This window comes from Borostomias antarcticus (genome assembly GCF_949987555.1).
Source record: "Borostomias antarcticus genome assembly, chromosome: 2".
Classification (NCBI taxonomy): domain Eukaryota; kingdom Metazoa; phylum Chordata; class Actinopteri; order Stomiiformes; family Stomiidae; genus Borostomias; species Borostomias antarcticus.
The window spans coordinates 23,487,334-23,500,477 of record NC_140235.1 but is presented as its reverse complement, the minus strand read 5'-3'; the positions used below and the strand labels follow the sequence as shown (position 1 = coordinate 23,500,477).

The following is a 13,144-nucleotide window of genomic DNA, read 5'->3' as shown; positions in this document are numbered from 1 at the left end:
GAAGCCGTTTGTTGGTTCTGAGGTCGAGTGATAACCATTTTTGAAACTGTGTACTTGTAGTAAAATTATTACTTCGGCTACTTAATTCAAAATCGAAAAGATCCAGGGAGGATTATGTACTGTAGGGCAGAATGTCCATCTGGATAAACCCTGTGTTAACCACAGACTTTGATACCAGACCTCACTGCCCTCTGCTCTCTGCAATGGTGTGTGTGTGTGTGTGTGTGTGTGTGTGTGTGTGTGTGTGTGTGTGTGTGTGAGGCAGGAGGACCTTTGATGTTCACCATTCACCCTTATGGGAAGCACTCATTAGTGTTCATTAAAAAAGCCAGGCATCTCTGAAACTTGAAATGTCAATATGCTAGTTCAGCTAAATACACTGGGCCACCAAAGACACAAACACATTGTTCAGGGGTTGAGAGACGCTCAAGCCAGTTGGTCTTGTGAGGATATTTTCTCCTTAATTTCTGTGAGCGAGTCTGTTCAGTTTTGTCCCTGTAGTGGTTGTGTTTGAAGGGCAGCAGAGCGGAAAGAGTAGGTGGAGAGGGATTGGGGGTGGGGGTGGGGGGGGGGGGTGGAGCAGGGCTACAGAGACCGAGCCAGTGCCTCAGATAAAGGAGTGTAGTGTAGTGGAACAGACCAGGGTCAGGTTTAAAGAGCTCTCTGCTGCCATGCTGCCTGTATTGAAGTAGGCTCAGTAACACTGTGGTCCACCAACACAGCTGGACAGTACATTGCAGTGGTGTGTGCCTGTGTGCCTGTGTGTGTGTGCCTGTGTATGTGTGCCTGTGTATGTGTGCCTGTGTGTGTGTGTGTGTGCGTGCGTTCGTGCGTGCGTGCGTGTGTGCGTGCGTGCGCGAGTGTGTGTGTACTGTATGCTATGTGTCTTGGTCTGGTTACATAAAAGGTAACAGAAGTTCAGATATTACAGACTTTTGTGTGATGAAACTAAGCTCTCACAGTGACTGGATGACGGAGGGTGTTTTTATAGAAAGGGTATTTCATGTATGGTTCTGCTCTCGGTTCTCAGGTCCAGTTGCTGTTGTTTTAGCTGGGAAGTTATTTCCAGGAATGGAAGGGGGGGTTCTGATACACATAATCTCTCTCTGCTCCCTCTCTTTTTCTGTATCTATTCCCTCTATCTCTCTCTTCCCTCTCCCCCCTCTCTTCTCCTCTTTCTTTCTCTCTCCCCTCTCTCTCTTCCCACCCTCCCTTCTCTTTCTCTCCCCTTTCTCTTTCTCTTTCTCTTCCCCTTCTCTCTTTCTCTTTCTCTCTCTCTCTCTCTCTCTCTCTCTCTCTCTCTCTCTCTCTCTCTCTCTCTCTCTGATAAAATTGGTCATGTAGTCCTGCCTGTGAGAGAGAGAGAGACCAGGGACCAGCTGTCTGGCTGTGGAAACTATAGAAATCCTTTTCTCGGAGAACAGAAAAAAACTAATCCCCCTGACTATAGTCACACACACACACACACACACACACACACACACACACACACACACAGTCATGACGTTCTAAAGGTTTCTGTTTGCTTTGGAATGTGTCTGATTCTATTTGCTTTGGAACTCTCGTTATTCACGGAGATATATTTGCCAAAGGAATGTGGAGTGTAAGCCCCAGGTACTGTACATCACATCACCATGACCCTCTGGAAGCTGAGTCTTTCAGATACAAAAATATGCGGACGTGACCATGGCGGATTAGGCTGCATGCTATTGGTCCAGGCCTCTGAGGTATTTATCCCTGGGGGCTCGCGTTGGTTATCCTGGCCCTGGATCCTGGCTGGCATCTCTGGCTACTCCAATGTTCCGTGAATACTACTGTTGCCACACAGATGGTTGCAATTTCTCCCCAAAGAGTATCTGCAGATCACGGCCATAAAAAAGATGCCAAAAGGAAAGCTTTATTTGTTATTACTTAACCTTCTATATTGTTCTCGAAAGGCCATCAACCTTTTATTGAATACATTTTGAAAGGTTTGATTAAAGGAATGTGTGTGTGTGTGTGTGTGTGTGTGTGTGTGTGTGTGTGTGTGTGTGTGTGTGTGTGTGGGGGTAAGTGGGGGTCAGATCATGTTGGCATATCTACAGTACAGTATGTGTCACAGGTTTCACTTCGTCTCGTCAGTATCGCTTCCACCCTCACTTGCCCACGCTGGGTTCGATCTCGTGTCCTCTGACTTACGAACACGCATGACAACCTTACATAAACACCTCTTTAGCTACGATACAGGTGGAAGGTATGACAAGAGAGATTAACCAATTCAACTCAGTTACATGCAGTATGCCTGTGTGTGTGTGTGTGTGTGTGTGTGTGTGTGTGTGTGTGTGTGTGTGTGCGCACCTGTGTGTACACCTGCGTGTGTGTGTGTGTGTGTGTGTGTGTGTACATTAGGATTCCCAATAGGTATCGTGCTGACCCCCTGTTTCTGGTCTGAATCTGACCTGTCAGCATACCATGATCCCTGCTGTGTGTGTGTGTGTGTGTGTGTGTGTGTGTGTGTGTGTGTGTGTGTGTGTGTGTGTGTGTGTGTGTGTGTGTGTGCATACCAGTAGAGTACAGTACATTGGGGTATCTGACCTGTCAGCACTCCCTGATCCCTGCAGACAACACACAACATCTGCAGCTCTGTCCCCCCCTCCTCCCTCCTCCTCTCCACTCCTCCCTCGCTGAGAACCAAACCCTTCTGTACTCTTCCTCCATCGACACCAGCTCCCTTTGTGTCTGTCCTTCGTTACCTCTTGCCATCTCTCTCACACAAACCTCTCTCTCTGTCCCTTACTCTCACACTCTTACTCTCACACTCTTTTTTTCTCTCACAGCCCCAGGGAGCTCTCTCCCCCCTCCCTCTCTCTGTCTCAATCCCTCCCTCCCTACCTCTCTTTCACCCTTCCCTCTCTCTGTCTCCCTCCCTCCTTCTCTGGCTGCGTTCCGAATCACGTACTTCCATACTATATAGTATGCCAAAATTGATGTAGTATGTCCCAATACATAGTATGCCACATGCAGTATGGCAAAAATTCCAGGATGTCCTACTTGTATTTTGCAGTATGCAAGCCATCACACTTTTCTGACTATTATTTTCTGGCTATACCCACAATCCTGCGGTCAGCGGAAATTATGTCACATGTGCAAGTCGTGTCGAAGGCGTTTTGATGAATCCCAGCTGTGGACGAATGTTGCTTCATGGACACTGACAAAAGTGGTCAAATTTCAAGGCGCAATGTTATGACAAGGTAGTACTGTATGTCTCAATTGGATGCATACTGCGTGCAAAGTACATACTTTCTAGGGGCAGCTGTAGTACGTACTGTTAGTAAAAAGTATAAGTATGCGATTCGGAATGCAGCCTGTCCCCCCCCCCCCTCTCTCTCTCTCCCTCCCTCCCCCCTCTCCCTCTCTCTCTGTGCTTCTCTCTCTCCCTCCCTCTCTGTCTCTCTCTCTCTCACCCTCCCTCTTTCTCTCGTTTTCTCACACCCTCTGTAACCCTCTCACACTCTTTGTGCATGGCTGGAAGCCAGCGGCATAGATAGCGTTTGTCGAGTTGTCACTCCCTGCAAAATGATAGTGTGGTCATATGCACATACTCAATCTTGTAGGTGCTGAGTAGCAGTGGGTGTACGATCAAAAATAAAGAATACTTGCACACTGAAGCTCCAAGGAATGTACCTTTACTCAGGAGGGAGGGAGACCAGACGAAGACTGCACTCCAGTCGAAACGTTGTCCTAACTATTCCTGAGTAAAGGTACATTTCTTGGAGCTTCAGTGTGCAAGTATTCTTTATTTTTGGGTTGTCACTCCCTCCCTCCCTTACTCCGTTGAATGTTGACCTGCATGTCTCTGTTGGCACCACAAGAGGCAGTAGTCCCAGCACACCAAAATAAAGAAGGACACCAAAATCAACCCGCCGATCTCCACTGCACAAGTAGAGTAGCGCTGAACGTGATCTCCACTGCACAAGTAGAGTAGCAGTGAAAGTATTGGACTCCCACCCAGGAGATCGGGGTTCCGATGGGGATGATTTTATGGGACTACACCCCAAACCTCCACACGTTCATCCTTTCATTCCAACCTTTTCCCAGATAGCACACAGATATCAGTCCTCCATCGGAATCAGAGCGACAATGTGCTGGAGTGTTTCTACCGGGGGGTGTCAGCGAGTCGGTAGGGGTCTCCGAGCGAAATTCCACTCGCATTCGCATGCGCTGATGCCCTGCCCTGTCACTTTTCTGATGGTAAAAGATGGTGTGGACCTCTGTTGGGATACCGTCGGAATTACGCTTGCATGGCACGCCCTCCCTAGTCCCTTTTCCCCTGGTGGAACTCGGTTGGGATACCGTCAAAATTCTGCTTGCAACTGTCACTGGAGGGTAGTCTTGAACAACCTAGTCACTGATGACCAGCTCAACACGACGCCCCGGACAGGTCAGGTAAATTCTGGTTCAAAATGTAAAGCTGTATACAAACATAACGTAATGTTAGCCTAGCCGCCAGCTACTGTGTTGTAGCTCTTTAGTTGTAAGTCTTTTATTAGTATATAGATGGATAACAGTGTGAGGGATAATTATATTTGAACAAGGTGATGAAAGTGTACTGGTTCAATCCCTTAATGGTGAGATTCTACCACAATGTTTTATCATTGCTTAGAAATCCCGGTAGATTAGTGTTAGCCCTATGTTGCTAGCTATATTAGCGTTAGCCCTATGTTGCTAGCTCCGCCAGATACTGTGTTGTAGCCCTTTAGTTGTAAGTCTTTTATTAGTATAGAGATGGATAACAGTGTGAGGGATTTGAGCAAGGTGATGAAAGTGTACTGGTTCAATCCCTTAATGGTGAGATTCTACCACAATGTTTTATTCTACCACAATGTTTTAGGGCAGCAACAGGCTTAGATGGTGTTCCTTGTTCAGTTTCAGAAATTCCTAATTTTGGGTAATTTGAGTAAGCCTATTTAGTTATTTTGTGTAAGTATTTTTGTTAGTTATATATTATATTTATTTTCTGTTTATGTAAGTGAAGAGAATTGAAAGGTCAAATAATGCTTATTAAGGGTTTAAAAAGCTTGCAAGCAACAAGCGCAAGTATGCTCTCCTTTGACTTAAGAAACTGGGCTCAGCATCATGATCACAAGTTTGTACAGTTTACATATTTTTAAGCAATGGTAGTGTCTACTTTTCATGTCAGTGAGTCTAAGAAAATTGTTATGTAATTCCTGTCTGGGCTGATCATCGACCACTATGTTCCTGTGATCAAATGCAGAGGTCAGTGTATCCTGTGGAATTGATCTCTTGGTGTGGTGGTGCCAAGCTCAAGACTGACAAAATAGGGAGGATTTCTATACCAAAGCGGAGGGTCTGGGGGGGCTCTCCCAGAAAAAAAAGTTTCAGAGTTTCCTGTATTCTGGTGACTTTTAAAGAATGAAAATAACAGAATCGTGAAACATATACTGAAAAGTATACTGAAACAGCATGTTTACAGTACATGAAATATGCTTTCTTTAGTTTTGAGTTATGGGGTGAGAATAATAGATAGAATGTTTTATTTAATAAAAATTAATGTTTGATGCCCATTAATGCTTAACTGCATACTCATACCGTCTAAATCATCAGACTGTCTTTCTAATCTCTCATCTTCACTCTCTCCTGTCCCCTTCCTTCTCCTCTCTCTTCTCCTGCTCTCCTCTCAACAACCTCTATCCTCTCCTCTCTCACCTGTCCCTCCACTCAGTGCTGGTCCTGTCTTCTACCACAATCGCTTCCTTTTTTTTACATAATTTACATAAATAATAGACTAGATTAGGCTTTGCTTAACTGATATTTCATTGCATTAGCTGTTGCTTTGACTGGCACGTTTTAGGTGGCTGGAGGAACATAAACGCAAGATAGCGTCGTTAAACGTTCGGTTCAGCCAGCCAAAACGATCGCTTAATCAATCAGTCAGTCACTCAGTCAGGGCAGCGCCTCTGATTCACATGTTGTACTCACGCTTGTGGTGTGGGCCGTCTCCTTGACAATGCTTTCTGACTGACAGAGCAGCGCGTAAGCTAGATGGCTCAAACAGGCTAGGCTACTGGGTGCATGTGTGGCACCCATGAGGCACTTGACCGAACAGAGTTTACTGGTCCAGGGGAAGCAATAGGCTAGCCTACCTGATTGCTCTCAACATCATTCTACTTTCTGTTCCTCTTCAAATATTGTTGGATGTCCATCTGGAAAATGTAGGCAAACTTTATAATCCACCAGTTGTCATCAGCGAATCAGTGAAAGACCAAATAGGCCAGAGATGGGCAGGAGCTGTCGGCACTTCTTACTGGAACGTTATCTTGCTCTACGCTGTATATTAGTTCAGTTATTGATTACAAACATTAATATATTTTAAACTACTATGTACTTATGGATGTGCTATGGGCCTAGGATATAGACAATAAACTACCGGTGGAATGGTGGTGGAGCAATAGCGGGAGCATTTCGGATTACTAGCGGACCGCAGTCCCTGACGCTAATAATCCGTCAGAGGTCCGCTTGCCATTCAATGTGCAAATGGCCAGGAACCCGCCAGCGGATTCAGCCGGAGGTCTGCCAACTCGTCCATCGAGGACCCGCTGTAGGTCCGCTTGAACCAATTGTAAGTTGAACCAATTGCAGCAAAATAGCTAATGTTACAGGAATCATCAGTGTAACTGCTTTAGCCACTGACCGCTACCATTCATGTTATGGAAGCTGCTGCTAGTTGTGAGCTCATGAGCTAACTGGCTCTCCCGCTCTTATTGTGCCGGATTAGCATTGGAACAGATGTGTCCAGGCGACAAGACCTATCTTAATTTATCAGACATTATTTCATGTCATTTCAATTCACAGCTATTTCAATGGCATGACTAGCTTCCGTCCTACCAGTCCTGAACAGAAACAAGCCAGCCATGCACATAAGCCAGCTGGACCTGGCCTGGTTACATTCCCCCCCCACCCCCCCTCTCTCTCTCTCTCTCTCTCTCTCTCTCTCTCGTTATGTCTGTACATAAACATCCTCATGGCAGCCACAGAAGAAACACCCCTCCTTCCTACTGTATGTCCTCTCCAGTGACAAGTTAAGGTCCAGCCAAGAGTCTCTTCTGGTCTACTGTCGTCTCTCCTCCTCTCTTCCCCTCTCTTATCTTATCTTCTCTCTTCCTGCTCCTATCCTGCCTGAGTCCCGAAATAAAACATGACGCTGCAGGGATGGGAAGCTGCTGCCGTATGGACTCAGGCCATTCCTGGGTTTAATCTCTAGCATGTGCGCGTGTGTTTGTACATGCATGTGCAAGAGGAGGTTTTCCAAGAAACAGGTATGGAACAAATCTTGGGTCAACACACACATGCTGAAACACACACACACATACACACCTATTGCAACTGCATCTGTGTCAGAATAATAATCAGAAACAGGTTTATGAGAAGTTTCTTTCACATACAACTTGCAGATTATATTTTGGTCTGATGGTGCATAACAATAGCCACGGTGTGAGGATAAGACAGACCAGTGCAAAATACAGTAACGTAAGGGACAAATACAATATACAAAATAATAGTGTCAGTGGAGTTCCCAGGGGTCCCGGGCCTTGTTGATGAGGCCAGCTGCAGTCAACAAGAAACTGTTCTGGACCCTGGCGGCGTGCAGCCCCTGGACGGATGGCAGGTTGCAGCCGATCACCCCCTCAGTTCACAGCAGGCTGCTTTAGATAATATCACACTGTTAGCGAGGCCTGGGGGAAGGAGGCACAGCATCCCCACATCTACTCGTCTCTCACTCTCTTTCTCTCTCTATCTCTCTCTCTCTCATTCCCCACTCTGTCTTCCCATGCTGTCTGTGTGTCTCTCGCTTTCTACACCTCACATCTGTTCTCCCCAGGTCATATTTTAGGCTTCAGCCAGAATGATGTACTTCCTGTACTACTACTGTTGCTACTACGGATGTTTACTCTGCCCCTGGTGACGCACCGTCATAAACTTATACTGATGGGCTCACGGGGATGGGTGGGGGTCTGGGGGACAGTAGATGGTTTATGTAGGGTCTGCAGAAACTGGCGGACTCGTCTTCATCCTGAGACTGACACAGACCCTGTAGGCCAGTACCCTACAGGTCAGTTCTCTAAAGGCCAGTACCCTATAGACTAGTACCCTATAGGCCAGTTCTCTACAGGCCAGTACCCTATAGACTAGTACCCTACAGGCCAGTTCTCTATAGGCCAGTACCCTATAGACTAGTACCCTATAGGCCAGTTCTCTATAGGCCAGTACCCTATAGACTAGTACCCTATAGGCCAGTTCTCTATAGGCCAGTACCCTATAGACTAGTACCCTATAGGCCAGTTCTCTATAGGCCAGTACCCTATAGACTAGTACCCTATAGGCCAGTTCTCTATAGGCCAGTACCCTATAGACTAGTACCCTATAGGCCAGTTCTCTATAGGCCGGTACCCTATAGACTAGTACCCTATAGGCCAGTTCTCTATAGGCCAGTACCCTATAGACGAGTACCTTATTGGCCAGTACCTTATAGACTAGTACCCTACCAGCCAGTTTTCTATAGATCAGTACCCTATAGACTAGCACAGTATAGGCCAGTTCTTTATAGGCCAGTACTCTATAGGCCAGTATTATTTAGGCCAGTTCTCTATAGGCCAGTTCTCTATAGGCCAGTTCTCTATAGGCCTGTACCCTATACACTAGTACCTTACCGGCCAGTTCTCTATAGGCCAGTATCCTATAGACTAGCACCCTATAGGCCAGTTCTCTATAGGCCAGTACCCTATAGGCCAGTTCTCTATAGGCCAGTACCCTATAGGCCAGTTCTCTATAGGCCACTACTCCATAGGCCAGTTCTCTATAGGCCACTACTCTATAGGCCAGTTCTCTATAGGCCAGTTCTCTATAGGCCTGTACCCTATAAGCCAGTTCTCTATAGGCCTGTACCCTATACACTAGTACCTTACCGGCCAGTTCTCTATAGGCCAGTTCTCTGTAGGCCAGTACTCTATAGGCCAATTCTCTATAGGCTAGTAACCTATAGGCAAGTTCTCTTATCGGCTAGTACTCTATAGGCCAGAAGTCTGTAGGCCAGTACTCTATAAACCAGTAGTACAGTGAACTGTATGTTATAAAAGTTACCACACTGAATGTCCCATTCAAATTCAAGTCATTTGAAGAATTCCTTCTCTCTCAGCTTCGGGAACTGACTAAATTAAAATAGAATCAGCTCCAACCTTGATTTTCCTCAGTGTGTGGGAACATGTCACTCCCAGGTGACTCCTGAAGTTGCATGTGTGTGTGGGTGTGTTATGTGCTGTTGTCTCTCACCTGTACTGTGTGCGTCATCATGTGGTGGATTAAAGTCCCCCTCGGGTCCTGTAATTATTGTAATTATAAACGGCACGACTGCAGTCGTTGTTAGCTGCTATTTATCTATAATACCTCCATAAAACTGCTATTTGCTGTGAGACACACGCAAACTCACTCTCTCTCTTACAGACACACATAGAAGCACACTCACACACAGATACACACACACAACCACGCCCACAAACACAGGGGACTGAGCCCAGATAGCCAGAGCAGGCTTGGTTGGGGAGTGATGAAAACCAGATCACCCGGAAGCTGATGTTAATGGGACTTTGCTTGTAAGTCCTGATTGGCTCACAACGCTACCGCTGGGGACTAGCCGGTAAACAGGGGGATTATGGGTAAATCCTCTAATTGAGAAGAGTTGGCGGAGGAGGGACAAGTGTTGACACGTATGAGTTCCTGTGGGAGCACATACACACATACACAAACCCACATGCATACACACAAACCTAGTATGTGTCCAACAAAGTAACACTCCTGCAACTGACTGTTCCTGGTTTGTCTGCACACTTCCAGACATTCCAGCCCTTCGACTGCAGATGCACAGGAAGACAGTCCTGTGACTGTTCTCTCTTTCATTAATTTCCTTATTCATCATTTTAATGGATTCCTTCACTCTTCAACATGGTGTCTTATCACAAAGATCTGAAGGTCATTTGCGCGGGCGGTGGTATTGAACATTCCATTAGCTAGCAGAATAAAAACTGCCGTAAGCTGAGGCAAATTATTTCTTTCTCTCCACACTCTCCAATTTCTTCCTCTAATTAACGTAACTCTATAGATAATTTTTTTTAAAATTTTATTTCCAAAAACTTTTTTATCTGAGTCCACCGGTTGCCAAGAGACTCAGCTCCTTCATCCTACTGTGGGCTGACCTAGAAAAACTGGGCGAGGAACGGTTCTGGCAACGCTACAAAACCCTCGCCCAGTCAGCCGGCTGGCTGAGCCAATCGTTGGCCTTTGTGTGAGGTGACATTTTCTGTTCCAGGCTCCAGTGGGTTGTTGTGGCGACGTGCGGTTCTTTTGGAGACGTTTTTTGTCTGTGGAGTGTCCTCCGGACCAGACTCAGATCACCTCTATCTCTTCTATTTGTCAGCATGTAGAAAAGACGTCCAGTGTAGCATTCAGATGGTCAGATGGAGAGGACAGAAGCCCGAAGCCACACGCACACACAAACACACACACGGGGCCTTGTTAAACTTTTTTAGATACAAATACTTGCCAACTCTCTCTACGGTAAAACTGAGTGGCCTTTGTCTGATGTCCTTGAAGGGAATCGAGCCCTGGGTTTCATCATCACAATGATCAAGCCTCTAGAGTACAGTACATTTAGACCAAGAAGACATCTTGCTGGTCTGAGAGCAACAATTGATTCTGTCAGGTTTAGGTCCTCACGCAAACCAAACCACCTCTTCTACATCACTATGTTGATCAGAACTGGAAAGAGAGAGAGAGAGTGTGTATGTGCGTGTGCATGTGCGTGCGTGCATGTGTAACCAGCCGCCTTGATCTCCTGTCCCATCATTTCTTCCGTTGCACAGGAAATTATCTGTATACGTGGTCCCATGTTCCACACATCTTTTACTCTTTTTTTCCCCTCTCCTCTCATCTTCTCTCTTCCTTTTCCCTCTCATCCTCCTCTCCCTCTCTCCTCCCCTGCTCCTCTCATCCTCAACTACTGAAGATAATGTTCTTCCTTCCTCCACCCCAAAATGAATTATAGCTGATGCGCAGCACTGGGTCGGGGCCAGGCGGAGTAAGAGGAGGAAGGAGACAAATGGCAAATATATGAGGGTCTAGGTGTACACGTATATACAAGAACTGGTGCAGGCATGTTTTCCTGTTAACTGCTACAGTTGGAACAAGGTTTGAGGTTGTGACATGGCGACAGCTCTTTTCTGTCCTGGCCACACAGTGACTGCCCACCGACATCAGGACTGGTCATATTTCGCCATAGGCTCTTAAGCACCTATTGTTATGTTTAGTTATTTACTTTTGTACTTTACCTTGAGCACTAGATTATACATATATTAGAAAGAAGATGCACTTGTGAGTTCTGGTGAATACAGGTAGTAGTAGCCTACACTAACTTCCTATGTTAAATGCAATTATGTAAGTCACTTTGGATAAAAGTTTCAGCTAAATGACTAATGTAATGCGAACAGCCAAAGACATGCAATGCTGGTGCTAACTAGCCAAATAATTAATCTTAACTGTGTGTTGCTGAAAGTTGAAGATTGAGGGTGAATTTCAAATTATTGTTTGAATTTGGTTCAGTCCAACTACTGTACGTAAGCACACATTTTGTTTTACATGAAAAACATGATTGGATTTTGATAGAATACTGTGGCAACCCGGGGCCCTAACAACCCAAAATGTCCGCCTGTGCCACAAAGTGGCTGCTAGCTGTGGGACTGCAGTTCCCAGAACCCCACAGGTTGTGGCTTAGAGAGCTTAATGACTACCTGGACTGATTGTCCAGACCTGCCTCAGCAATCAGCCACATCCCATCACCAAAAACGGGAAAATCCAGGCCAGAAGCCTGGGAGAAGGGGGGTGAGGCAGAAAGCATAATGCCTCATGTGTGGATTTTGTTTGAAATCTTTCATTTGTAACACCAAGTTTATTAGAGACACAACCTCTGGCTATTTTCGGCAACTTGCTTCCCTTGTCTCTGTATGCCACATGGGTTCCCTGGGTTGCCACAATACGAAAAACTATGACAAAGTGTGCTTGAGGTATAAGAGGAAGACGAGGAGACAATGACAAATACATGAGGGTGTGCTCATGTATTTGCCCAGACCATAATTTAAACCTTAACTCTTTTTTTTTATTTTTATCATGTCACAGCACGATGCCCGAGTATACATTTGCATTTTTATTCAGCATTCCCCTGGGCTTGAATGTTGAGCTACCTGCCATGTGAGAGGCCATTCACTGATAAGCAATCAAGGGTTGAAGGTAAATGTGAAAACAATTTGTTTGGTCCAACACCTGCACTACTCTGTGCGTGCATTCCTCCAGTAAAGCGCATTGTGTTGCCTCTGGGTATGAAATGCGCTATATAAATAAAGCTTTGATTGATTGATTGAGTATTTCATTTGCATGTAAATGTTAGGTGTATGTGGAGGTTTCATCAGTTTCCACAAAATGTTTGTTAAAGGCACCACAAGGGGCTAAAAACTAAACCAAAAACTAAATATAACTAAGGTACACACAAGTGGAGAACAGAAGACAATGCCTGAGTAGGCATTAGCATGTTTATTCTGCATCACCCAGGGCTTGAACTCACAACCAGACACCACAAGAAGGTCATATTCTAGTTTGAGCCAAGTGAGAAGCTGGCAGTTTGACCTAAAAAAGTATAAATGTCACAGCTAGATATTTACAACGTAGGAATACTGCATTAACATATTAGTAGTCCTACATACTGTGATGAAAAGGAGCTGTTGGACTGGGCATGGATTCACTGATTTGATTGAATTGAACACAGGTGGCATTGATTGAGACAAGACTGGTCAGATGAAGCGATGCAAAAGAAACTAACAGCGACAACAAACAAACCAGTAACAGCTAAAATGTATACTTGCATACTCCGCTGTGCTGTGACATGATTTTTTAGCATTTTTATTCTGCATCCCCCTGGGCTTGAACTCTTGTTGAGCTACCTGCCATGTGAGAAGCCATAGATGGTTTCACACTGACTTAAACATCACAATCACAAGGGTTGCATGTACTGTAAATGTCACAGGTGCATGTAACATGGAGGTTT

At 45.5% G+C, this 13,144-nt stretch overlaps 1 protein-coding gene across 1 annotated transcript in view; it reads left to right on the top strand.

The window, feature by feature from the left end:
* Positions 1-11,825, top strand: part of cUnh18orf63 (chromosome Un C18orf63 homolog) — a 33,960-nt gene extending 22,135 nt beyond the window's left edge. The window contains exon 15 of the mRNA XM_084458419.1: positions 11,096-11,825. The gene's annotated coding sequence lies outside the window, so the exon portion shown is untranslated. The remainder of the gene's footprint in view (positions 1-11,095) is intronic.
* Positions 11,826-13,144: the final 1,319 nt, after the last annotated feature.